Source organism: Ochotona princeps, chromosome 14 (genome assembly GCF_030435755.1).
Source record: "Ochotona princeps isolate mOchPri1 chromosome 14, mOchPri1.hap1, whole genome shotgun sequence".
NCBI classification, from domain to species: domain Eukaryota; kingdom Metazoa; phylum Chordata; class Mammalia; order Lagomorpha; family Ochotonidae; genus Ochotona; species Ochotona princeps.
The window spans coordinates 31,690,049-31,714,716 of NC_080845.1; the positions used below are offsets into that span (position 1 = coordinate 31,690,049).

General features: G+C 44.7%; 1 protein-coding gene across 2 annotated transcripts in view; it reads right to left on the reverse strand.

The window, feature by feature from the left end:
- The window catches only part of RUSC2 (RUN and SH3 domain containing 2), a 47,704-nt gene extending 23,270 nt beyond the window's left edge, over nt 1-24,434 (reverse strand). Inside the window, exon 1 of one of the 2 annotated variants that reach the window (XM_058672416.1) lies at nt 24,165-24,434. The gene's annotated coding sequence lies outside the window, so the exon portion shown is untranslated. The remainder of the gene's footprint in view (nt 1-24,164) is intronic. The other variant, XM_058672417.1, reaches the window with a different exon arrangement.
- Nucleotides 24,435-24,668: the final 234 nt, after the last annotated feature.

The window sequence follows — 24,668 nt, forward strand, 5'->3', positions numbered from 1 at the left end:
TGCCCGAGAAAAGACAGGTGTGGGAGCTTTGGGATTCCCCTGGTGCTGCGACTGCCCGGCTGTTACGTTCACCGGTAGCTACAGCCATCCACTCTCCACATTTTCAGGTTTTTAATGCTTCATTCTAAATGTGCACCAGTTGCCAAAACTGCCAGATGTTCGAGGACAGCCTCCAACACAAAGAATAGAGAGCTGAATAAAACAACAACAACAACAAAAACAGATAATGGGGATCTGTGAGAAACAGAAACAATGAAAGAAGAAAAAGGCAGAACTATGCAAAACCAACACTGAGATAGATCATTTTGTCACTTTACCATGTGTGATAACTTTGACACGAGTACCTGCCAGCTTTTGTCACTATCCAGTCACTATTTTCTCCTTTGCAAATAATAAGCAACCTAGGGGAAATTACTTAAATACTGTGTAAAAGTCCTGTTCTCCATCAAACTTTCCTCCAATCTTCGTAGCAAACTCTGATTTTTTTCTGCTGAATCAGTTTTGTTAAAATGGCAATCTTCTATTATTCTTTCTACATATATTATAGCTAACATTCAAATATGAGAAAGGTCTTCCCTTTTCCTTCGTTTCTTCAGTTATCTATTTGGTGTAGGTGCAGACTTCCAAAAGAAAAGTACTGATATTGATGTTGAGATTGTCCCAGATTTGGTATTATTTGGCATTTCCTTCCAGTGTGAAGAATTTTATTTAGGAATAATTTTGATTTACAGAAAAGTTGCAAAGATAGTATACCCTTCAACTAGTTCCCCCTACTGTTTCCATATTACATAGTCAAGATATGGTTGTTCAAAATAAGAAATTAACTCTGAGTACATTACTATTAGCTAAACTTTTAGGCTTTGTTTGATTTTGGCCAGTTATTCCACTAATCTCCTTTTTTCAGTTATTTGGCTTTATATAAAATTAAATACATTATGACTTTTTAAAAGATGCTGTTAAAAACAAACTATAGTTAAACAAACAAACAAAACACAGAATACGCAGACATGTGCATATTAGAGGTTACAGATAAATGGCTTACCCAGTTTTACAAGTATAGCTTAGCAGAGAAAAAGATCTGCATTTCCTGTAGTCAAGATAATTGGTAGTTCTGGAAACTTCCTGGGCAGGTAATTTTATAACGAATTAATTTGAGAGGCAGAGAGTGAGCACTCTCCTCCACTGGTTCACTCCCTAGCTGCCTACTATGACTGGGGCTGGGTCAGTACCAAAGGTGGGAGCCAGGAATGTAATCCAGGACTCCAACGCAGGTGACAGAAACTCAGCTGAGTCATCACTGTTGCCTCCCAGTGTCTGTGCTGGTGGAAAGCTTGAGTCGCGCATCTAACACAAGTACTCCAACGTGGAGTGCAGCTATCTTTCTATTTTTTTTTTTAAAAAGGTTTATTTACTTGAAAGTCAGAGTTACACAGAGAGAAAGATAGGTCTTCCATCTGCTACTTCACTCCCCAGATGGCCACAATGGCCAGGCCGAAACCAGGAGCCAAAAACTTCATCTGGGTCTCCCATGTGGGTGACAGAAGCCCAATCACTTGGGCCATTTTGGGTTGCCTTTCAGGCTGTTAGTAGGGAGCTGGATTGGAAGTGGAGTGGCTGGGACTCAAAGTGGAACCCACACGGGATGCCAGCTTGAGAGGCAGCAGATTTACTCCCTATACCACAGCGCTGACCAGGGGTGCAGCTTTCTTAATGGTGTCATTCCTGTTAGATTAACTGCCTGCTCCTACTGAAAAAGACAGGACTATGATATCAGTATACTTCTGTCTTCGATGTTTCTTCACGGTCATTCTGCCGACCTTCTACCTCAGGATACTCTTTTTTTAGAGATGGGCAGGGAGTCCTTTCGTTTGAGTTGACCTTGTCAGGCATCCTCTGTACCGGCACTAACCTATGATAGGTAATCCCTTTGGGTCATATTTTCACCTTAGACCACATGATGGATTCCAGTAACACAGGTTAGTTAGCATTCAAATCATAGCCAATCAAAATAAATTATGCTCCTACTTGCCCCCAGATATAGAATAAGACAGGAAAGTGTGGAAATAGTGGTCTCACCCGCTTTCCCCTAGTCCTTGACCCTTCCCACCATAATCAACTGTGTAAACATCATCAAAAATGAAATTAAAACATAAAATAAATTATGATATACTGGACCCTCTTCTCTAATCTGTAAGTAAATGGAGGGGTATTAATTAATCCTATCTTATTCCAATGAATCAAGCAAGCAAGGATGACTCAAGCCACAAGCAGTAAGTACTGGAAGATCAAAGCCCTAGCCCACTTACTTTAAGGGGCTAATGATGGTGTTGGAATCATTGCTGATTTGCCTCTGCAGAGACAGCAAAAAAAGGACGTTTCAGGATGTGAGACAAAGGGTACAGCAGGGATTTCCATTTTTCTCCATCCTAACATAGAAACAGCAGGGAAGGCAAATCTAGGGGGTCCTAGGGTTTAGAGGAAGAAACTGGAAACCTGTGGGCAAAAGGCAAAGGCAGCACTGAGCATGGCCTGTTGCAGGCTGGGACATGGGGAGTGAAATAAATGATTAACTGATAAGAAACCATCTCCCCTTTCTCTTTTTTTCACGGTTTCCAGAGCAAAGATATTTGTAAAATGATGTTGATTCACTTCGCTATGAGTGATGTAACTTCCCTGAACAGAAAGAAAACTTTGTACCTGAATTCAGGCAAGCCAGCTCCTCTAACACATTCCCTTTCCTGCCAGGGGTCTATCTCTTCAAGAGCCACCTGATTTAGACGGAGGCCTTGAGCTTCCCATGAGAGGTACTCCCCAAAACGAGTGAAGAATGCTGAAAGAACTGGGAGGTCTAAGATTTGGCAGTAATAGTGACCCCTGAGAGTGTGTGAGGCTGAACTGCAGAGCAATAACAAACAAGTCCCTGGATGTCCGAGAGAACCTGACCATGGGAGTCTGACTCCACAAGTGGAATAGCAGCCAACGCCCAGGAGGCCATCTGTCTGAAGAGGCCACCGTCCTTAAGTATTAGGCTATTTTGGACTGCCGGTGAGGCCCGCCAGCATGCCAGGAGTGTGCTCAAGGGGCAAGCCTACAGAACTGTCCCAGACATGCCAGCTGCTTCCCTATTGGGCCTTCCTAATATAGACTCCTCTTTCGAAGCACAGAACTTGCTTTGCTTCTGGCTTCTCACACATGTAGTTCAGCTACAAGCCAACCCCCAAAAGCCAAATACAAATACCCCAGAAGGGGCGTGGCTCTGACTCTTCCTTATTTTCCTCAAGTCTGGCTCCTCCCTTACAAAACAGAAATACCTAAGCACCTTCAAAAAGTATTTCTGACATGGAATATCCGGGGCCAGGATCCTCCACAGGCTCCAAAGCCTTGGACCTCTCATGAGCAGAGGTGAGAGGGAATAGAAACCACAGCACTGGAAAATTACACCCAGGGAAAGACTAAGCAAAAAGGCATTGGCCCTCATGGAGCTTAAAGAGCTGGTAATAAAAATCCCACCTCTGTCCCAGGGTCTCTCTCTGCTTAAAAGGGATTGTATCTAGAAGCAAAATCATTCTCCTCTATGGTCATCCAATCAGCAGGTGCATGCCTTTTGCTGTTAGGCCAAACGCTTGATTCCTGCTTCAGATCAACTCACAAAGCCTGTTTGGAGGCAGAGGGATCAGTCAGGTGACCGCTTAAGGTCCCTTTCAGTGTTAGTTAGAAACGAAGCCACATTAAAACTCGAACCCCAGGAGAAGGCTCCAGGAGAAGCTCCAATGTAAGAACATTCGGGCATTCCAACAGGAATCCAAAGACATACCCACAGGTATACTCCAAGGTGCTGGCTTCCCAAGAGCTCCTGTTAACAAATTCCTAGAGACTTGGAATTTGCCATAAACTCAAAGTTTTACTTTGAGGACATGTATTATTGAGGGTGAATTAGGAAAGCTTTAGTTCCTACCTTGAGACACTGAGCTCTTCAGTTGAGGGGATGGATAATGCAGCGGTGAATGAGGCTGCCAGGACAAGCCTTCCAGTGGTAGGTGTGTATGAGCAGAAGGCAACAGGAAACCCGTTAGACAGTGTGTCGGGAATGAATGCCAAAAAGTCCCGGCAAGGGTTGCTGTACCTGGAGGATGGCTCTCAAGTTTGTTTTGACTGGAGCAATTAGCTGGAGGAAAAAAAAAAAAGCCCCATGTGCTGCTGCTCCACTGTCCAGCCAGCCTCTTGTTTATCCTGTGCCTGTGCCCTTTGGCTCCTGGACTCCAGCAGGCAAGGCCAGAGGGCTCTCTGCTCCTTGGCCCCAGGGACTGAAGCATGCAAGCTGGTAAGCTGCCATCCAATCAGTCTGTCCAAAGCTCTAACTCAAAGGACATATGTGCACCAGTGAAATAGGCTATGAGAAGAATCTAGATTGAATTACACAGTGCAGTTGCAGGGCAGAGTAGAGAGGGAAACATAGCTGCCCTGCAAGGAACTCTTTCCATTTAAGTATACCCCTTCTGTGTGACTGTCAGAAGCCAGCACACAGCCTTGTTCCCCTAGGGAGCCAGGTCCCCAGGCGGCCAAGTTCTCGCAGTCCCTGGAACTCTCAGTGGAAGTCAAAGCCTTCTCTTCCAGCAGGCTTTAGAGACCGTCTCTGGAGCCTAGACCTGGTGCTTGGTAAGGGTACTGGGTTGGCTTCACTGGCAGGCGGCAGCATGCCCATTTCTGTATGTCACTAACTGGGTTTGTTTTAAATGTAACACTAATGTGTTTTGTTTTTGTTTACTTAAATAAGAAAATGTAAAAAATGGTGGCAGCAGTATGGCCTGGGTCCTGAGCATTCAGGAGCCCGGTCCCTATAAGGTTCAGAGTGTGGGTTTCAGTGTTATGATGAGCCTTGGTTCAATGCTGGCATACTAACTTGCCAGCTTCAGAACTCTCAGAAATCACGCCACCTCACTTGTAACACTGTCATGATATTTCCCCTCAAAGTTTTGAGGTAGGATTGAATGAGGTGTTGTAGGTGAGTGAGGTGCCTGGTGTGTGTGGTAAGTTACCGCTTTATTCCTCTCTCATCTGTCAGTTTCCCAGAAAATTAAAAGGTTCCAGGTTCAGGCAACTGGCAGTCACAAATCTCTTCTAAACAAAAGCAAAAGGAAATGAAAGAGTCATTCTCCTTTCCCTCCCTGCGTGCAGATCAAGTCCATCATCTTGTGTCCGTCACGCTCCAGACTGTCAGGCTGGCTGCGGAGACTTGAGGCTCTCTTATTCAAATACACTAATCTGGCTCTGATTTTACCTGTTGTGGGGCACATTCTCACACTGATAGTGCCTCTTCTGGGGCCCACACAAGATCTCAGTAGGTGAAGGCAAGAAACAGTGTGATCCCAAGATGGCAAGATGGGTCTGTCGGGGCTGCTGTCTGCCCATCACAGCTGCCTGCGAGGCCTATGGGTTAATAATAGCAACTCTGATGCCAACGGATTAAGACAGAACTGTAGGAGGTGTTTATTTTTACACTGAGGCGTCAGTATCAAGTTCTACTGGTTACTGCCCAAATGTAGGGCAGCTTCCTGCTATAGGAGTGGTCTTGGGCTTCTCCAGGTTGCTAACTTGGGTGCTGGAGGAAGCAAGCCTTGTCGAAAACAGCACAGCATCAACACGCACTGGGAAGGGGAAGGGGAACAGAGCTGTAACATGTTCACTTGTCTAGTCCCAAATCTCCTGCACTAGGTGGGCCTCAGACTGAAAGCTGTTGCTCACAGTACATTTTTCCTGAGCCAGGTAGACTTCCTTTTCTTTTCTTTCTTTTTTTTTTTTTTAATTACTTTTTCGGATCAGGTAGGCCTTGGACAAAACACCTAATATGATGTTTTGGACAGGACACACACAGAGACACATACACAAATGAGCTGTCCTGGAAATGATCAGAATAAAATTAAGCAATGACTGCCACTTAGCTAGCCAGCTCAACTTAGTCACCAGGTCAAGACGAGCGCAGCAGTGCTAACATTGTGATGTTCTGGTATCCACTGACATAGAAAGTCTACTTGAGAAGGCTTGACAGGATATTTAAGGCAAAGGAGAGGTTAGACAGGTTGCTGAATGATTTCAGGTCTATTAGCAGGTACATAAAATTCCTTGAAATTCCTGTCACCAGAGCTCCCTTCCAAGATACAATACTCCAAGAAACAAGCTGTGATCTGGCCAGCTGCCAGGGCCCAGATAATCTTTCCTGAAAGTCCCTTTAGTCCCCAAGGGATAAACTGAGGTTCCAGGGACCTGACCCTTGAGCCATTGTATCTGGAAGTTTGTGCACATCCACCCATCTTCCCTACAAGGCAGCTCCTGACACTGTTTTCTGCTCGCCCTGGCAGGTGGACAGGAGTTGAGAGGAGGCTGACAGCCAGACAGCTGATGTAAATAGATGTAGACGAGCCTACTGTGGTGCCACGTGCCCAGGCCCTGCAGACTACTGTGGAATGACAAACATGTTCCACACACCAGGTAGGAATGCTGAAAGGCCAGAAAGCAGCCAAGCTCACATAATAGTGACTCAACTCCATCACCTTCCTGCCTGTGGCTGACACAGAGCCCTTGTCAGCCACACAACATCCCGATGCTTAAAGGAGCTAGGCTGCTGCAAGAAGATAGCTGGTAAACCACTGGAATTCCTTTTTCCCTGTTACCCAAGGTTTCTTCACTCGGTCAAAGGAACAACGAAAGCTCAGAAACAACTAAATTCGATCACTCACAAAAAGTGGAGCTTCATCTCAGCCCTATCTAGAAGCTACCCTTGCCTAGAGTGGTGGCAGGATGCCCGAGGATAGGAACACTGCCTTCATTCTGGGCCTTTTCTCTAACTTGCTGGGTCATTCAGGGCAGAGGTACCTGTCCTCTCAAAGATTGAAGCTCACCATCCAGAAAAGGGACTATCTGTATGAACTCCCTGTAGTGTGGCAACCAAAAAAAATTGGTAGAGGAGGGGAGGAATAGGAAATTCAAATATAGTTAATTGCTCGGACTTTAGTATTTCAGAAATAGAACTACTGTTCATACCCGCAGGTAGAGGGCCAGCCTTTCCTGGGTCTTCTAAGTCAGAGACGCCCTTTGGGAAATGGGGCTTGTCTGTGCTCAGCGCTGCACTGCCCTTCTTTCAGACCTCTAACGCACACCTTTGTTTGGAGTAACAGGTGACAGAAGTTAGGGCTCTGCTTACCTATCCGTAGTAGACAATGTATTAATGGAGAAGATAGAAACATGGAAGCCAGAGGAAACACCTCCACTCACCCCACCACTTGATGGGGGAGCCGCAAAGCTAATCTGCCCCATGTGAGGGCCCAGGACACTTACCGGAGGCCTGCATCCCAGATACCACATTTAGCGTTGGGGCTGACTGGACTTGGCCAGAAAGGCCTGAGAAAGCCATGTTAAGGGAGGATGTATTCCACTGCTCAGTTAAACAAAGGCAATACTGTATTCCAGACCCAACACAAGCCTCCACTCTTTCCAGGCCAGCTCTCCTTCGAATGAGGTTGGTTCACTGGATCTACGGAACTCTCGGCGAGGAGAAACAGTGACCTGTTCTTGATGAGTCTGACATCCTAGTTCAGCCCATGGCTGCCCCGGAATTCGACAGCTTTCTGAACCTCCTACAGACTCTGGCAAGCTCCATGTTCTTTCCAAGAAGGGGCCCAGGATCAGCAGTGTCCTTCCATAAAGGGCCAGATGGTAAATATCTTGGCTTTGTGGGACACATAATTTTGAAACAGATCCTTTGTACTTTAAATTTTATTGAGAATTTATAACTGTATATATGTGTATATATATGTAGAAAATAAAGTGATGGTTAAAATCGCAATGTGGAATGATTAAGTTAATTGCATCATCATGGCAAATACTTTTTGTATGTAGTAAAAAGCATCTGAAATTTATTCTCTTAGCAATTTAGAAATGTGCAGTATACTTTTTTCCCCAATCCTTTAAACGTGTATAAACCGTTTTCAGTTTTGTGGGCCAGCCTTTGCTGACCTCTACTCTAGATCTTTTAAAGGCCTCTTAAAGGGCCAGCACTGTGGTGTCATGGAAAAAGCTGTTTCCTTGTCATGCTAGAATTCCACAAGGGAACTGGTTCAAGTCTGGAGCTGCTCCATTTCCAATCCAGCTGCTAGTGTGCCTGGGAAAGCAGCAGAAAGATGGCTCAAGTCTTTGGGCCCCTGCATTCATGTGGGAAGACCTGGATAAAATTCCTGGCTTTTGTCTGGCCCAGGCCTGGCTGTTGCAGCAATTTAGGTAATGAACCAATAGATGGAAGAGTTCTGTCTCTGTCTCTCTCTCTCTGCTGCTGTCTTTTCCTTTCTGTAACTCTGCCTTTTAAATAAATAATAAAATATATTTTTTTAAAGTCTCTCTCAAGTCCGTATTTCAACATTCTGGCCTTATTGGGCCTACCAAGACAGGCACGTTCCTCAGGCATTTCCAAGGTGGCCCGTCAGAGGAACCAGTGAGGAATGTGAAGGAGGAACCCTGGAGTTATTTGTCCTGAAGCTGACAGGCTGGCTAACTTCCCTCCCATAAGGCACGTCAGAAGCATCTGTGGAATTTAGCTTATTGCATTATCATCCTGGAGTGTAGACGGAACCCTAAACCATCTTTATCTTGCTATTTCTGCTCAACAATACCATCCCATGCCTTTACAAGGCATCCTTCCCACCTCCCTGTTCCCGGGATCCAAGTCCACACTTGAGTTGGCTCAGGTCCTAATCCCTGCACTCTCCACTTCTATATGTGGATAACAAGAAAGCTATCCACAGACAGAGAGGTTTGGACACAGTAAGTGTGGAAGAAAAGCATGAGGATGGGGTGAATTCATTTTGATTAAAGCCTTAGGGCTTCACGGTGAATCCATACACTACTAGGGCTTTGTCAGCAGAACTGAACTGCTGGAGACAACCTGAAACATACAAATAGCGACTCTTGGGGTCGTAAGTGGCCCATACAACGTAAGCTAGAAGGAAGTGAATGATACAGCTGAAAACTAATGTTCATGAGTTACCATTTATTACCTACTATGCTGCCCACCATATTTGATAAGCCACAGTGATTTTTTTTTTACAAAGAAGGATTAATTTATTTGAAAGGTAGAATAACAGAGAAAGAGAGAGAGAATTTATCTTCCATCTGCTGGTTCACTGCCCAAATGTCCCCAACACCCAGGGTTGAGCCTGGTCAAAGCCAGGAGCCAGGAATTCCAGCTGGGTCTTCGACATGGGTGGGTAGGGACCAACATACTTGGGTCACCATTTGTTGATTTCTTAGGCACATTATCAGGGAGCTGGATAGGAAGCAGCGTTGCCAGGACGTGAACTGCCACTCTGACATGGGATGCTGGCATGTAGGCAGATGTTTAACTCACCGGGCCACAACATTAGCCCCTCATAAATACATTTTAGATTTTCACAATTATCATGCAAAGTAAATATTTTAATATTTTAATTTTAAAATATATTTTAATCATTTGAGAAGGAGCAAGACAGGGACAGAGAAAGGCACTACATGAAGAACTCCCACCTGCCAGCTCATTCCCCAAATGCCCACGAAGGCTGAAGCAAGGTGAGGGCCCAAGATGGGAATCAGGGGCCTGACTAAGTCACCACCACTGTCTCCTAGGGTCGACACTGGCATGAAAGAACAGTCAGGAAAGTGAACTGAGCCCAAGCACCCTACTTGGCATGTTGGGGGATTTAATTAGTTTCTCAAGTAAATACTATCATTCCTGTTATGCAATTCAGGAAATCGAGGTAACTGTAGAACTTAACACTATCCAAGATCACAGAGCTAGAAAATAAGGGAGTTGGACTTGGAATTTTTGTCTGACTCAAAACAAAACCCTCACTCTTTCTACTATAATACACTGCTAATATCCATGGTGGAGAATAAATGCCTTAATATGGAATTAACAGATAGCAGTAAGCTGTTACTGTGCCCTTTTCGGAGCTTGAATATTAATGAATGACAAGACACTGAATATCACAAGCTTGGCAATTTCGTGTGGTAGTGATTCAAATCAAATCAGCATAATTCCATTCACACTTCTGCTGGGAAGCTATCTAACACTTGTTCATTTTTCACAAAAATAAAACAGGGTTTTAATATGCTGAATCTTTGACTTGTGAGCAAATAAATCTCTCTGAAACTTTAATATATGTACAGCTTTGCACAACTATGTCATTTTATAAACAACTCAGATGAATGGTATTAGTTCCACACTTTCTCAGAGCCTAGCCTGTTAACTGCCGATCAAATACCCAATCTCTCAGAGTGGAGATTCGCTGTAGGGGTTGAGAAGCCCCTCAGATGCCACATCAGAGTATTGGGGTTTGAGTCCAGTTTCCTGCTTGTCCCCACTCTAGGAGGCAGATGTGCTGGCTTGAATAGCCGGGTCCAGACTGGCTCTCCATCTCCTGACTTCAGCCCAGCCCAGCCCCAGCTCTCACTCCCCATTAGGGAATGACTCAGTGGATAGGACATTTATCTGCCTGGCTTTCTTTCTCTGTCTCTGCTTTTCAAGTGGAAAAAAAAAAATCATTCTCCTTTTCTCTTTCAAACTCACACAGCCCAAATATCCAGCTGATTACAATGTTGCCCAACCAGAATGCTACATTTCCACCTCCCCTACAGGTAGCGATGTCCATTTGACTAAGCTTTGGTAGAAGTGTTGTGTAGGACTGCCGGGTGATCTCTTTATGACACAACAGGGTGCATCTTTCATGCTCCTTCCTGCGGCTGGGTTGACACACGGGATAAACAGAACTACAGTTAGTCGTAAAGATGACCTAGGCACAACAGAGCAAATAACAGCGAGGGAGCTGCCTGGGTCTTTCAACAACTCGGCACTGCCGCACCAGCCCAGGATTGTTTATTTCTGGATTTCTGCTTTCACTGTCGAGGAAGAAGTGAACTTCTACCTTATTTAAGTCACATATTTTCTGTTACCCATCAACTTTATGTATCCTACCACATCCAAAGGTACATCACGTCTTACTGAGTGTAACCAAGCCTCTCATCCTGTGTGTGACAGAAGACTAACCTGCACGTAGCACTCAGCTGAGTTCCTATGCCACCTCTGACCTCATTTCCTGCTCAAGACTTACTCAAAATTGAAACCTATTCACATCACCCTCTTGCTTAAAAACCCTCCCGGCCATCCATAACATCTCAACTCCTGAAAGGTGTACTCTCTGCCCTTCATTACTCTCCTCTCCAGTCTCAAATTAGCCCTGCAGTTACACCATCATCTGTATTGACGGGAACACTGCTTCTCCATTTTTGTGGCTAATTCCTAATTGTTTCAGGTGTTCAGCTAAAATACCACAAATTCATTGGCTCTTACTAGACTATATTATGTGCCTTGGTTGTATGCTTTCTCCAATTGGTCCTTTGGCTTCCAACACCAGAAAGCAAGCTCCGGGAGAGGGACTCCATCTATCATTATCTGCTGTTGTCATAGATCTGGTGTGGTGCCGTGTCTTCCCTTATCTCTTCAGCTCATAAAAGCCAACAACTGCTAATCTGCTGACTTTCCTGTGACCAGCCTTGTGACAAGAGCTTGAATAAGAATTTCAGGACCCGCTGTCCTCCCCAACCTCCCCAGCTACCCTTTCTCCCTGAGAAAAGCAAATTTGGGACCACAGAGTGTGCCTTCTTTCTGGTGGCCACTTGAAAGAACACACTGTCGCCCCAAGGACCTCTCCTCTCCGGTGTACTAGCTGTCCAGTGGAGAGCAGCTCACTCCTACTTTTTTTTTTTCCTGGCAACTTTATTATACCCTTGCAGCCTAGCAGTGTCTGGCAGACAGAACAGATGAATATTTTCAAAGGAATGAATGAAATGTTCAAGAGGGTAGACAAACACCACACAGCAAAATTCTAAAGAAGCATACTCTTTAGCCTACTTCTATGAAATGTATTCAGAAATCATATTTAAAAACCACACAAAATTATGTATATGTATGTACATGTATGATTGTTGAAGTACTATTGAAAGCAAAAATGTTAAAAAAAAAAAAAAGAAAAAGAAAAAAAGAAATCTGAAGTCCAGCACTGTGATGTGGGCACTGGTTCAAGCTCCAGTTGCTCTACTTCTGTGCCAGCTCCCTGCTAATGACCTGGGAAAGCAGCAGAAGATGGCCGAGTGCTTGGGTCCCTGCACGCACATGCAAGACCCTGCTGGCTCCTGGCTTTGGATCAGTCCAGCTTTGAGTGTTATAGCCATCTGAGGAGTGAACCAGTGGATTGAAGATCTCTCTATATATCTGTTTCAAATACAATAAATATTTCTTTAAAGGAAATATCCAAAATATTTCCTCATGAGAAAATTGGTTAAATTGTGACACAATCTATGTGATTAAATATTTTGCAAAACATAAAAAACATGTTGCATTATGACAGTTGTTAAGATATGTACTCAGGATACTGCTTTCTTTCTTTTTAAAGATTTGTTTATTTTTATTTGAAAGGCAGATCTACAGAGAGAGGAGAGGCAAAGAGAAAGATATTCCATCTGCTGGCTCACTCCCAAGGGACCACAACAGCCAGAGCTGAGCTGATCTAAAGCCTGCAGCCAGAAGCCTTTTCCAGGTCTCCCACTAGAGTCCAGGAACCCAAGGCTTTGGGCCGTCCTCGACTGCTTTCCCAGGCCACAAGCAGGGAGCTGGATGGGAAGTAGAGCTGCCATGACACAAACTGATATCCATATGGGATTCCTGCATTTGGATGATTAGCCGCCTATCAAGCCAATGTGCCAGACCCTATTTGCTTTTTTTTAACTAAAGCAATGTATGAAGTCCAATTAATGGTATGATACCACTTTTATTTGAAAATATACACACCCATTTTTGTTTATTTGTAATTGCTAAGAATCTGGCAGTAAGCAGGTTCATGGCTTCTGAGCCCGCGGGATCCTCAGGAGCCTGAGAGCCTGACCTTCACAGATCATGCCGCACGGGAGACATGGGACCACTCACGTACAGCCCCAGAGAGGACAGACACCTTTCCCAGGGCAAGCCTCCAGCGAATGCCGGTCCAGTGCCTCATTTCAGAGAAGCAGCAGAAGCTGCAGGCGTGTCCCAGGGCAAGTCATACTTCCGTGAGAAGATTCCAGAGACAGTCAACATCCTGAAATACGCCTTACGCTAAGCTGGGGAAATTATAGAAATAAAATAATTGGGTGAGGATCTTCTTGAATCTTGTGCCTGTGCCTTTCACTAATAATTCAGTAGAATAACAGCTAGACCTGAAGAGAGGAGATTTCTATTTTTATTTATCTTGAATTAGCACCTCAGTTCACAGGTAGACATAAACTTCATGTCATCTTTATAGAGGAGAGTTGAAAAACAAGGATTATGTAAAGCACTGGAGACTAAAAGGCAAGAAGGTACAAGTGCTTAAGCATTTTTTCTTTCTGCTTGGCTGTAGACACTGAGGATAGAGACCATCTCCTACACTGCTGAAGCCACCTGACCCACCCTAAAGCCTAACACATGCAAGATGCCTAAGATGATTACTGAACTGAACCAAGGAGAAACCTAATCGCCTCTACACTGACATGGGGAATATGTCTTCCTCCAGAGCATAATTTGGCTTATTAAAGCCGTGAACATCTTTTGCTTTTATTTTTTAAAATGTTTGCTTAATTTGAAACAGTTGCAGAGAAAAAAGGATACAGAGAGGAAGAGAGAGACTCTTCCATCCAATAGTTCACTCTGCACACAGCTACAATGGTTAGGGCTGAACCAGGTCAAAGCCAGAAGACAAGGGCTTTATTCAGGTCTCCCATGTGTGTGGCAGGGGCGTGAACAATTGGGCCATCTTCCACTGCTTTCCCAGGTGCACTAGCAGGGAGCTGGATCAGAAGTGGAGCAGCTGGGACATGAAGTAGTACCCATGTGGGATGTCAGCACTGCAGATGGCAGCTTAACTCACTGTGCCACACTGTGAACATATTTACACACATAGTACTAGTCCTCCTTGTTGGGCTGTGCGATGCTGAAGAGAATGTAGAAAACACAGTGGTTGGCTTGCAGTACAACTAACTTCTCTCCCTTCCCCCCACCCACCCATACTGTAAGCAGGGGCGGGGGTTAACGAGGATGAGAACTGAATAGCATGTTCCAGACAGAATATACACCCTGCTCCCCTCCCCTTTTTTTCCTATTTCCTCCCTAAACTTGGCCAGTCTTCATTTCTGAATCCTTTAGCTGCTTCCAATAGGAGCTGCTGAGCAGCTAGGAAAGAATGCAGGATGTGTCTCCTAAAGGCCAGCCCTGGCTGGGGAACAGTTTGTTTTTCCCCTAATAAAGGCAGTTGATGAAGTTACATAATACTGGGCTGTCCTCATGGATTCCGACCCCATCCTTAAGCTGTTTAGAGTTTCAGGAAGAGGCTTTGGCATTTCCTGCCTGCCTGGTCAGCCTCTAGCAGGGTAGTCTCTGGGTCAGAGGTCGGCAGGTTCCAGCAGAGCGGGCATTAAGTCTGGGCTCACTTGGCCAGCTGCAGGCCCACTGAGTTCACCCGGGGACAGGAAGAGGCAGAATCCATTTATAGTTAAAACCTCAGAACAGGACGAGCCCCTCTGTCAGAAACACACCACCCGTCTGGCTTTGAGGCTTTCAGAGGCCCACTCAGAGGAGGCCGAATCTGGGCAATCCGACAGCCCAGTCAGGACTGGCCCAGCACCTGGAACGGCTTCCTTCCCTGCATCAGACAGACACATAAGGGGATTTGTTTATGGTCCAGAGACCCTTAAAAGGGCTCTCCATAGAGTTCATGGAAAATGTATGCTATATTTTTAATTCCATTTCCCCATGCTTTTAAAAAACATTATTATTCATTTATTTGAGGTAGGGGAGGAGGGAGTGCAAATGGGAAGAAAGAGAAACACGGCTTCCATCTATCATTCACTCCCACACGTACCCTCAAAAGCCTGGGGCTGGACCAGCCCAAAGCTGAGAGCTACAAACTCAATTCAGGTCTCACTCAGGGGTGGCAGGCACCCAAAAACTTGAGCCATCATCTGTTGCCTCCCAGGGTATGTATTAGCAGGAAGTTAAATTAAAGAAGGGGGCTCAATGGGTGAAATCCTCTACCTGCAAGTACCAGCATTCCATATCTTTGTGTCCCGGCTCCTTCACTTCTCATCCAAGTCTCTGCTTATGGCCCGGGAAAGCAGTAGAGGATGACACAAAGCCTTGGGACCCTGCAGCCCTCTGCGAGATCTGGAAGAAGCTCCTGGCTCTTGGCTTTGAATAGGCTCAGCTCCACCTGGGTAGTGAACCAACAGATGGAAGATCTCGCTCTCTGTTTGTCTCTCCTTCTCTCTGTAAATCTGCCTTTCCAACTTAAAAAAAAAAAAATCTATTTAAAAAAGAGAGAGAGAGACAAAGGGAAGGTGGAACTTGAACACCGTACACCCCAATAACGGAATGTAGGCATCCCCATCCTCATCTTTACTACTAAGACAAACACCTGCCTCTCCACACGTTTTTTCTGAATTTGCCTCATAGATCCCAGAGTCCTACCCAAGGACTAAATGAATCATTCATAAATATGAGCTGAGCCCCCATGAAGTATCAGGCACTGCCCAGTGTGAACACAACAGAGCTGGTGTTTGCCTTCCCAAAGCTTGTGGTTCATCCAGGGAGACCAAACACATATGACAACACAAACTACTAAGTCAGCCTTTAGAACGTGCTGCATTCAAGGGAAAGATGGTTACGTCACAATCACCAGCTGTGTCCTCTGAGGCCAATTAGCACATTTCTTAATTAGAGACCACCTGATATGGTGTATTGGTGACTAAAATGACGTTTGAACTAAAAACTCCAGCCCGTGAAGAGTCACTGGAATTTATCAGTATCAATAGCCTGCTCTCAGGTCAGCTTGACATTTTTTATTAAGATTCATTCATTTTTATTGAAAAGGCAGGACAGATTTTACAGAGAGAAATGGAGTCAAAGAGACACATATTTTATCTGCAGGCTCACTCCCCAAGGAGCCGCAATGGCCTGAGCTGAACCACCCAAAGCCAGGAACTTCTTCCAGGACTCCCACAAGGGTGCAGAGTCCTAAGGCTTTGGATCATCCTCTACTGCTTTTCCAGGCCACAAGCAGGGAGCTGGATAGGAAGTGGAGTAGCCAGGACACAAACCAGTGCCCACATGGGATTCCGGTGTTTACAAGGTGAGGATTGAGCCATTAAGCCCTTATGCCAGGCTCTACACATTTTTTACTTAAAGATTTCTTTATTTTACTTGAAAGAGCTAGAGAGGGGGAAGAGAGAGAGATCTTTGCTGGTTCACTCCCCAAATGGCTCCAATAGCTGGAGCTGGGTCCATTTGAAGCCAGGAGCAGGAACTTATTCTGGGTTTCCCACGTGAGTGCAGAAGCCTAACACCTGATACTCTCTCAGGCCATTAGCAGAGAACTGCATCAGAAATGGAGCAGCGGGGACTTGAACCATTGCCCATATGGGATGCTGGCACAACAGGCACAGGCTTAACCACTGCCCTGGCTCCTACACTGTGCATTTTTACATAAGGGAACTCGCTTCAGCTAGCAAATGACTATCATAGTGAAGAAACAGAATCCTGATTTGTTCTTTCCAGCTTCAAACAATCGTATTTGTTTCTTTCCAGTCAATGTGGAGAACTAAAAAAAGGAGGGTACGCAACTCTGCCCCTGAAGATGAACTCTGTAGCTCCAAGTGTGTTATTTGGTCCCCTCAGACTCAGTTTTATTGTTTGTTTGATTTTTTTTTTAAAGGTAGGGCAAGTGAACTGGCAGACGGGAGATGTCTCTCTCTGTAACTTAGCCTTTTAAGTAAAAGTTTTTAAATCTTAAAGAGTACAGAAATGGGCAATACTGAGAAGCTGATGTGAATTCAAAGGATTCATCTTTAATATTTATTTTACAAATTTATAGACACGCTTATAAGAGATAGTAATTCCTAGACCTACCCTTTTCTACCTCTGTGTTATTCTGTAATGACCACTACTTTTAAATATTTTAGCTGTTATCAGTCCTATTTCTTTTTTTTCTTTTTTTGTATTATTATTATTATTATTTTATGATACAGTTCCACAGGCTCCTGGGATTTCCGTTATCTCCTTCCCAATCCCCTCCCCACCTAGTTCCTCTATATCATTACTAAAGTATAGTTCCTCATACACAGTCATATGTCCATCATTGCGGGCATGGATAATGGCAGAAAGTCCAGCATCCTATTGTCAAGATACAGGGAACAGTTTCATTGTAAGTCCATCTTTGTCTGGAATTAGATACATACTACATTGTATCCTCACATCTGGATATGTTAGTCTCCATTTCAGAGTTACTGTACATCCCCTTAAATGAAAAGTCACAATACAAAATCAACAATAGGAAGAAAAATAGAAATTTACAATGCCATGAAGTTAAATAACATGTTACTAGATATGACAGTCTCCATTACACAGCTATTATACATACCCTTACGTGAAAAGTCACAAAACAAAATCAACAACAGGAAGAAAAAGGAATTAACAACACCATGAAGTAAATAACATGCTACTGAGTGATTAATGTGTCGCTGAAGAAATGAAAAAGAAAATCAAGAACCTTCTTGAAGAAAATGATGCTACTGTATGATCTACGAGTCATTTGAAGAATTTAATCACAAGAAACTAATTTGAAGAGATGAAACTAACAAAAACAAAAACATCAAAATCTGTAAGATATAGCTTCCACTGATGTTTGTTGGTGAAATGTGTCTCTTCTAGACAACATGTTTTAAATTATTTCTTGATAATTGTAAATGTCATATTATTTACAAACATCACTTCTTACTTTGAAAGATAAAAACTTAGCATTTTTTATATTCACCTTCTTCACAATTTCTGACCAAATTAATAATTAGTGTTTGCTATAGCTTAGTACTCTGCAAACCCTTATTACTTTTAAAGATTTTATTTTCATTGGAAAGGCCAGAAATATCTTCCATCTGCTGGATGATTCCCCAAATGGCCACAACACGGAAAACTGAGTCAATCTGAAGCCAGGAGCTTCTTCTGGGTCTCTCACATGGGTGGGTACAGGAGCCTAAGCCTTTGAGCCATTCCCTGCAGCTTTCTCAGGATGCAAACAGGGAGCTGTATGGGCAATGGAGCAGCTGGGACAAGAACTGGTCCCATACAAGATGCTGATGCTTGTAGGCGGAAGATTAGCCAGCTGGGCCATTGCACTGGCCCTTATTATTACTTTTAAAACTTGCTTCTTTTGGGATTTATGTATATGCCCCTCATTCTTCCCAACCTCTTTATCAGAACTCTTTAAAAACCTTTCCCAATTTAATTGTTCAAATGTTCAAACGCAGTTCAAAAAGCCCACCCATCCCATTGTGAGATAATGATCACTCATTGCTTTAGGGGTGGTTTGTGACAAACTGATATACAAGTGAGAGACAGCTGCTTAAATCACTACGCTTTGATTAAAGTGAATAATGATTAAAAGGAAATCATTAGCAGCTTTCAGAAAAACTCCAGCCATCCAGAACTCAGGCGGAAAGCTGGTCCTGGCTAATAAAGCTTAGCTGTATCTTGAACAGAACACAGCTTTCAAAGGACAAGAAAGAACATTTTAAAAAGAGAACTCCTTGCTGAATGGGATCAGCGGGAGCTCTCCGACTTCCTTCTCTTGGACTTCTTGCTTTTAACCGTGAGGTCATCCAAATCCTATTGAGCAGAGTACTCTGCTGTCCTTTTTCCTTTTACCTGAGCAAGGACAAAAATAACTCTCCATTTTCCCCTTAGTACAATAGATGCAAGACTGCATTCTCTTTTTAAAAAGAATTACACAGGAAAAGAAAGGAAGCATAAAAACAGATAAACAGATAAACAAGTTAAATATAGATTTTTGGATCCTAACATAAACAAGTTAAGTATAGACTCTGGAGCCTAAGATAACTAAATTCTAGTCAGAAGTTGGCTGGAGCTGTGCTTCCCTAAGCCCAGGAATCCTTGCTTTCAGTACCTTCTTTCAAACAAAAGACTAAGAACACAACAGACATTTCAAAGCTCATTGCATTATCCTCTTCGTGAAGCTACAAGACTGTCTGACTGAATCAAGACTCAATGAAACAAGATTTTTTTCCTTTAAGTACCAAATTACTTAAAAAAAAAAAAAAAACTTCTTTTGGCAGAACTCTTTCTAAAGTGTTTTCCTTGACAACTTACTTCAGTTTAACACTAATAAACAGACTAGAATAAATATACATTTATTCTTAGTTTCTATTAAGAGCTTGTAAATCAAATGATCAAACCCATAAGAACTGACATTAAGAGGAAATGTGCGGACGTTTCAAAAATTTCAGGAAAAAAACTGAGCTAATGGATAAGCTTATTTTGGTGCCAAAAAAAAAAGAAAGAAAGAAATATGCTTATTTTTTCAAAATACACATCTTCCATGAACTTGTAAAGTACCCTTGTTTTGTATACCTCTGCTATTTTTATTTAACAGTAGCCTGAGCAACTAGATACAGCAAATAAATAAAAGCATCCAAATTTGAAGGAAAGAAGTAAAACTATCTGTTCCCAGAAAACATGAGCTTATTTGTGGAAAACCCTGAAGGTTCTACAAAAATTAAATAAAATAAAGGAATCCAGCAAAGTTGCAGGATACAAACTTAATACATAAAAATCAATTGTATTCCTAAACACCAACTAACAACCCCCCAAAAATCAAGTAAACAATTCTATTTATAATAACATCAAAAAGAAGAAAGTACTTAGGAAGAAAACAAGGAAATGAAAGATTTCTACACTGAAAACCACAAAAGCGTTGCTGGAAGATTAAAGATAACATACAAAAATGAAAAGACATCTAGTGTTCATGGATGGGAAGACAGATATCGTTAAGATGTTCATGTGCCAAAAGTAATCTAGAAGTTCAATCGAAGGCCATCAAAATCCCAACAATGTCTTTTATAGCAATAGAAAACCTTCCCTAAAATTCAAATGGAATCTCAAGGGATCCTGAATAGACAAAGCAATCTTTAAAAAGTTGAAGGACTTTCAAATTCTCTAAACTTCCTACAAAGCTATGGTCATCAAATCAGTATGGTATTGGCATTAATACAGATATACAGACCAGTGAAATAAAATAATGAAGCCACATGTAAGCCTTTACATATCTGTTCCAAATGATTTTCAACAAAGATGCCAGTGGAGAAACGACAGTCTTCAATAAATGATGCTGGGAAAGCTGGACATGCATGTGCAAAAGCAGGAATCTCCTCTTTTATCTCATATCACACACAAAGCTAACTCGAAATGGGCCAAAGACCTAAACACAGGTGCTAAAACTATTAAAAAACACTTAGAAGAAAGCAGGGAAAATTTCTCACATCACTTGAATTTGACAGTGATTACCTATGGCTGAAAAGCAAAGGCAACAAAAGAAAAAAACTACTTAAACACAAAACATTTTTGTGTTATTCAAGGACCTTAGAGAATAAAATATTTGCAAACCATATATATCCATATATATATAATGATGGAATAATATCCAAAATAAAAACTCTACAACTCAACAATAACAACAAACAGCCTGATTCAAAATGGGGCAATGATTTGAAGAGATTGTTCTCTGAAGATACACACATGTCCAAAACAGCCACAGTGAAATGCCACATCACACCCATCAGAATGTTGCTGCTGCTGTTGTTGTTGTTTTTAAAGCCCAGAAAATAATAAATGTTGGTAAAGACGTAGAAAAACTGGAACTTCTGTGTGTTGTTGGTGAGAATGCAAATGGTGTACTCTGGGAAAAAACATGGTGTTTCCCCCAAAAAAGGAAACCTAACATTACTTTATAATCCAGCAATTCCTCTTCTGGGAATACACCCAACACTGAAAGCAGGGACTCAAACATGTGTGTGTACTCATGTTTATAGCAGCATTATTCATAATTCCAAAAGGTGTTCATCAGCAGATAAATGGCTAGAACAGTAGTCAAAACATACAACGGACTATTATTCAGCCTTCAAAGGGCAAGAGTTCTGGTATATGCCATATTAGCCAGCTTTTGTCCTATCACTAAAATGTGTGAGGGAAACTACTTAGAGGCTCCAGTTTTCACAATGAGAGGTCAAGCAGCCCCACTGTCACGGTGCCTGAGGAAGGTGGTAGACTGCAAGGCATCACCTGGCCAGCCAGAAGCAAAGAGCCAGACAGTGCACTGGACCTTCCTGTCCACATGACCCTCTGTACAAGCCATCACAATTTGAAGATGGGGACCTCAATCCAGCAACCCAAACCACTCTAAACAATTTCTCCAAGACCCCACCTGAAGACATCACAATTGAATTAAGTCTCCATCTTTAACCCTTTCACCCTTATTATCAACCCATTAACAATTAGCATAAGACTTTGAGCGCCAAGCGCCTAACACCTGGGCAAGTAGGGAACACCTAAGCTAGTTTCCAAGCTCTAACACCTGGTGTATAAAAAAGTGGAAGTGAATGGTGGCTTCCAGGGAGCTGGAAATGGAGAAAAAAATGCAATTAGGGTCTGGTTGGCAATTTCATTTGGGAAGATTGAAAAAAAGAAAAGAAAAATCTCTGGTGATTGTACAACACTGTGAACATTCCAATGCCCCTTGAGCAAGCAGAGTTAACAAAGGTAAGTTTTGGTTGAATTCTGCCTTCTCTTCCTTCAACCCCTGCCACTCGGCTAAGAGCAATCATGACATCTAGCCACTCAAAATAATGCTCTCGCTTTGAACGACAGACTCATCTGACAGAAACTACAATGTTATATGCCAATGTGTGAGTGGGTGTTTTTCTGGGTAACTTCGACACTGATCAGTCACCCATTTCTCCAAATCCCACCTCATCCTCACAGGCAGAGAGCTGTCTCTTTAGTCAAGTGACTTTAAACAGGGTGCACAGTCGTCATGAGTAACAGGAAGAGTGAGTTGTTGTCCACCATTCTCAGGCAAGCCTCCGAGAGAAAAATAGAAGACATAGCCTCGCCATGAACTAGGGTTACCAGATTTAGCAGGCAACACCACGGGACCTGCTGTTGATCTGTAATTCTAATTTAACTGGGCATCCCATGTTTTCCTCTAACAATGCTTTGGAGTATTGGAAGAAAGGAGGAAATGAATAAAACAATCCAGGGTGTTCTGGGGTTACCAAAATTTCATCAGGTAACCTACCCAGGAAAAGAGTAGAAAGTTGCATGTACAATGTGTTGATTACAAGGGGAAAAACGCATTGCTTAATTCAGCTCATGAGCCCCTCCCAACATTGAGTGTCTAAGTCATGCTCTGAAAGAACAAGTTAGAAAAAAGCAGGGAATGAGAAATCAAAAACTAGATATGGGTGAGTGAAAGCATGTTTGGTCTCCAGTGAAGGCAGGCTTGGCTTCCAAAAGGATGTTAAATGTCAACACCAAATTCAGAGGAAATCAGCTTGCGACTTGGTGGGCAATGCTGGCAAGTGTTTTTACAGCCCCGTGGCAGCAGGAGGCGCACACTTCCAAAACACCAGAACATGGCCTGCACCTTCCCTTCCTTCTACAATGTCTGCCCACTGCTTGGAATCCAAGGAGCCTCCTGAGATGCCCAGTTACTATTCCTATTTGTTAATATTTTCAGCTCTAGTTCCAGTAATTCCACTACCAGTTGGGCAACTACTTCCTAGCCTATAAACTCCCACAGCTTTCTAGAGATTGTTTTTTTGCTCAGCAACACCACCCTCTTCCCTCAACCAACCTGGGCCAAAACTGAAGTCTCCAAATCCCGCCTTTCCCTTAGGGAACTCAATCTGCTTAGCGCATCCTCCCAGGAATCCACAAAAACGGGTGTTGTGCCATGCTCTTAGAGAGTTCCATCTTTGTAAGGCTCCTGTTGTTTTTGTCCAGATTTGGACTGACACAAACACAAATGCCCCCCCCCCCCGCCCCTGCTACCAGGGCGGTGTTTAGGACCCCAGGCAGAGATGGGCCAGCTATAACTCCACTCTCTTGACAAAAGGCAGGCACCCAGGACCTCAAGGCTAACATAACTGGATCCTTCATTCCTCCAGCCGGACCCAATGAACCAGCTGACCGGCCACAGCAAGTCAGCCGTGAGGGCGGCGGCTGCCCTGTAGAATCCAGCCCCAGAGGGAGCACCTAGTCTAAGATCCTCCTGGGAAGTTGCCAGGGCTCAGCCCCAGCCCGGCCTCCACTCCCTTTGGGGGTAAACAAAACACAAACAGAAAACAGCGATGCATAGACACGCCCCTGTCAATGAGAGGAATGCATCATGGAAAGGCAGGTTATATTCCAAGTTGGGAAGATGTAAGTAATCCCCCAGATGCTCTTCCCTTTATGTAACCATGGACACCTTTCCCACTTAGGCGCACAACAGCCTCCCAGCCTCTGCATTGGGCTCATTCATTCATTCATTCATCTTTTCACCCAGCCCCATCCAGCCATCACAGATTTCCCGCCTGTGCCAGGAAGAAGGATATAGAGATGATCAGTGTGGGGTCCTTCCTCCAGGGCGGCCTCCTAGGCCCACAGGGCGGGGTCAGGCGGTCACTACCGCTGGCCTGTGTCCACAGGATCGCAGCTGCCCTTGGCGGCAGGCAAGCGCAGAGGTGGGGGCTGGGTGAACCGCCAAGCCAAGGTTCTCCCCAGATCAGACAGGGGAGACAGATCCCAGGCCCGGCAAAGACCGACTGGGAAAACGGGGCCTAAAGGGACGGAGGGCGCGGAAGGACAGGGCGCAGGCGCCGGGCAGCCAGCTGTGCTGCCTCCAGGGGTGACCGTCACGCTGACCACAGGGCACGAGTCGGTGGGTGGGGGAGGCATGAGGGGACAGTTTGAGGCGATGGGTGGGAGGCTGAGGGTGAGGTGGATTGGGGTAACGCCCCAAGGGATGGCAGGGGTTGCTTCCCTACAACAGAGCGTGGAAGAAAGGGGTCAGCAGAAGGACTGGGGGCCAGGTCTGCCCGGAGGGACCGACAGGACCGGGCGGGTGGGGCTGAGGGGCACGGCCGGCAGGACGGGCAGAGAGAAAGAGGGCCTCGCCAGGGCTCACCCGGCCCGCGGGGGCGGTGGGCCTCCGGGACGCCAGCCGCTGCCTCCGGAGAGGCGTTCCTACCTGGTTTCTCGCCTCAGGCTCGTCCCTCCCCGCGCGGGCGCGGCAGCGGCTCGCGCTCTCCAGCCGGTACACGCCGGGCCCTCCTCCCCTCCGCACCGGCGCCCCTCTGCCACAGCCCCGCGCCGAGGCTCCGACCCGGGCTGCCCCTCAGGACACCCCGCGCGTGGGCTCGGGACGCTGGGCCTGCGGGGCTGGCCCGCCGTGCCCCTGCTCCTGTGCAGAAGGGCGCAGCCGGAGTCACGCGCGGCGCTTCCCCGAGAGCCGCGAGGCGAGGCTGCGGCGGCGGCCCCGCCTCGTGTGGCGTGTGGCGTGTGGCCTGCGCCCCGCCCCTGCGGGTGGTGCCGGGGCGCCGTGCGGGGCCCAGGGGCTTGGGCCCAAACTGCCCCCAGGGTCGCCCGAAAGCGGCGGTTCTTAGTCCTGGAGGCCCTGGTGGAACCTCGTGAAAACAAAACAAACAAAAACAGCAAGAAGGCCTCAAACTTACCCGACACCGCGGGCTGCGGT